The 3,802-nt window shown below is 34.4% G+C and overlaps 1 pseudogene; it reads right to left on the reverse strand.

Moving 5' to 3' along the window:
• Positions 1-363: 363 nt before the first annotated feature.
• LOC145258552 (U2 spliceosomal RNA) lies at positions 364-509 on the reverse strand (annotated as a pseudogene).
• Between the last annotated feature and the right edge of the window lie 3,293 nt (positions 510-3,802).

Here is a 3,802-nt window from a genome sequence, read left to right on the forward strand (position 1 = left end):
TGCAACTTTAACTGTACGGAATTTCAAAGCGACACTTTTTATTTAATCCACGTGAGTAATATGCTCCCGTTCTGTCAGCCACGACCGAGTAGAAGTCTTAAGTAATTTGCAATTGTATTCTTAGTACAACCTCTAATGAAGATTGAATCTTCAACCCCCAGAAGAGTGTCACTAAGAACTAAATTTTACTTAGCACATTAGCCATTACGCCACGGTTCCTTACAGAGTTCGACTCAGAGTTTCCCTTTACAGAGTTCGACTAAGAGTTGTCCCGAGTTTGACAAGATGGTGTTTATTTGCTCCCCCACTGAGCAAATTAGGCACAAGGCCGTTTTTAATGTGAGGTAAAAACCAGCTCCCCTAAAAGGGGTCACTCTGGTTACCAAAAATAATAATTGTCCCAGTATAGAGGGTTTCCCCTCCATTGACTGGTACAAATTATCTTAAGTGCAGTATCTGCCGGAACAGATACTACACTTTGATCTTGACCAAAAGGCCAAGAAAAGGGTATTTATTAGTTCCCCCACTGTCCCGAGTTTGACAAGATACACCTGAAGAAGATCGAATTTTACATCGGCTTTTGTGAGTATAACACCTAGGATTAGAACAGTAATCCGAACAATCCCAATAATAAATCCTATGGTTTATTTTTTAACCCAATAAGATTGTATTGCAGAAAGGACTATGCATTTTATAAACAACTAGCGTTGCCCGGGTGTGGTGAGATGTGTGTGTGTGTGGGGGGGTGGGGGGGGGTAAATCAAAACAATAATAAAATGGAAAATAAAGAATAAGCGAACGAAATAACTATGTTTCAATGTAAAAACTTAAAAAAACGAAAAAAAAAAAAAACCCCAAAACAGCGAATGTGATAGAAAATAAAGAAAAAGCGAACGAAAAAGTGGCATTAATAACCCTGTTTAAATGTAAAAACTTTTTAAAAATCGGAAAAACAAAAGCAACAACAACAACAAAAGCAACAACAACAACAAAAGCAACAACAACGAAAACAACAACAACGAAAACAGCGAACGTGATGGAAAAATAAATAAGAGAAAATAAATAATAAACGGACGAAAAAAATGACATAAAGAACCCTGTTTAAATATTAAAACTAAAAATCGAAAAAGTGTCCGATATGTCGCTGTCACTATAACCACTACTCTACGATCGCGTCAGCGGAGTAACGTCGTTTTTTTTTCTATTTAAATTAATTCAAGAAAGAACGTTTTCCGTACATGCGTATTTGCCTAAATTGGCATAGGGGAACGATTTTTTGGAACCATCTCTCATCGCGAACGTCTATTTCTATAAGAAATAATTGACCGTTTTTTCTAATTTTCACATATTATTCGACCAAGACATCGCCCTTTCGATCCAGTCTGATGCCGGTGAGAGAAGTTTTAGGCATACATACATACATACATACATACATACATACATACATACATACATTTAAACAGATTTTTGCTATTTATATTATAGACTAGCCTGCGTGTCCCGCGTTGCCCGGGTGTTTGGTAGTATGTGTTGAGAAAAAAAAAGTGGTAGTAGGCAGGCAGGCTCGAACCCATACCGCGAAGGAGGAAAAGAACGCAAAAAAAAAAAAAAAAAAGTGACGTCTTTGCCGTGTAATCAAAGTCAGGTCAATCCAGTGAAACGATAATGGCCGAATAAAACGCTCTTTGAATGTAGCTACAGTGACAATCCCGTCTCAAGGGGTCGTTTTACGTAGTGACAAATGGTTATTTAAGAACAACCGAAAAGGATATCGTTGAGAAAAATCAACTCGTCAAATTCCCGTATGTACATCTGTCTCCTAACAACCATTCATCCAAAACTATCATAGTTTCATATCTCAATGTGTCGTCTTTTTTTTAGCACAGCAGAAATACAAGAGTTTAAATGTAATGTGAACAAACAAGTCCCCTGTTAGACATGATCCTAAATAAACAAAGCTGCAATATATCTTGTTTGGGGTGAAAAGGAGAAAAAAAAATATCAACAATAGAATTAATTATGCAAAAAAAAAAAAAAAAAAAAAAAAAGAATGAAAATTGGTTCTTTGCGATCTAATAACAAAACAAACAAGAATTAACAGTAAATAAGATTTCAAAAAAATATTAAGCAAAATATAGATCAACAATAAATAAATATAATTCTAAAGAATTCCCACATCTTCAATAAATAAAAAATACATAAATAATAAAGAAAGAAAGAAATTGTCAACAAATATGTTAGTTCCAAAATGGAGGGCGTTTTCCCTTGAAATTCAATATCTTGGGAAGAAACGGTGATTAATTAAAAAAAAAAAAAAAAAAAAAATCGCCACCAACGGATAAGATTCGAGTGGATTTTAATTTAAGATGCGTCCGTTTGTCTGTCTGTCACGATTCTGTTTGAAATTAAATTTTACTTTAAAAACGCGTTATTTTAATCGACGCAGGTAATTTTATCAATTGTTCTGTTCGTAAGTTTGTTACGCTTAAATCGGAAGTATAATTTTGGGCGCTCCCTCATACTTAAGTTTGACATATGATTGCGTTTTGTCGTCACACGTATGTCTGAAATATAATTCCGTTGGTCTGTTACACTTAAGTTTGAAGAAAAAGTTCTGTTTCGTCACACTTAATTTTAAAATTTAATTTCTTTGCTCTGTCAAGCTTAAGCCTAAAATCTAATTTCGTTGTTTCATCACGTTTAAGTTTAAAATATAGTTTCGTTTGTCTGTCACGCTTAAATGTAATTCTTTCGATCTGACACGTTTAAGTTTAAAATACAATTTAAAATATAATTTCTCTGTTTCGAATATATTCGTTGGTCTGTTTCGAATATATTCGTTGGTCTGTCACGTTGTCTGTCACGTTGGTCTGTCACGTTGGTCTGTCACGCTTAATTTTGAAATATAATTTCGTTGGTCTGTCATGCTTAAGGTTGTAAATATAATTTCGTTGGTCTGTCACGCTTAATTTTGAATTGAACTCATCTTAAACATATCTGTTTAGAATTTTTATGCTAAGAAATCTTTAAAGTATTCTGAATAATTATGATGGAAATAAAACATGGCTGATATTGTATTGGATATCAGCCGCTTTTTTCCCAAATGTGCACATATGCTGAGAAAGATAAAAAAAAAAAAAACAACATTTAGCTGACGCGGGAAAAAGATTAACACATTCCTTTTTATATTTACGAAATGAATAAACGCGATATTATTTTTCTTTTATCACTTACATATTACCAGCAAAACTGGTTCCCTTAATCTATTTGCGTTATGGTCTTTGGTGTGGTTTCAAGTGAGAGACACATCATGCCACCTATCATCTTCAAATCGGCTTGAAAGTCAACACGAAAGTGTACCTGGATTTGCTGAAGAGTGTGGTGATCCCCTGGTGCAATCAGGTGCCCCCCCCCCGACAGAGCCTGGGTATAGCAGCAGGACTCGGTGCCAGTCCACGAGTCCAAAGAGACCCAGGCTTTGCTTCAGAAGGAGTGCTACGACTAGAAATATTAGATATTTTTTAATTCATATGCAAAACTAGGGGGAAAAATAACTATGATTGAAGCATTTTATGGCTGTAAAAAAGTACCAAAAAAATAGGCTTTGGATGATTGATGTGCAACTTTTAAGGCAAATGTCCACTACCACCACTATAAAATTCAGGTAATTACCTTTTCAATGAGCCTTCACTTGTTAAATTCTGATCAATAGTCGCTGAGATTTGGAACTTATATATATATATATATATATATATATATATATATATATATATGATGAAAATAATGGAAATAGTATTCCGAC

The sequence above is a fragment of the Euprymna scolopes genome, chromosome 33 (genome assembly GCF_053919585.1).
Source record: "Euprymna scolopes isolate OS-2025 chromosome 33, ASM5391958v1, whole genome shotgun sequence".
In the NCBI taxonomy this organism is placed as follows: domain Eukaryota; kingdom Metazoa; phylum Mollusca; class Cephalopoda; order Sepiida; family Sepiolidae; genus Euprymna; species Euprymna scolopes.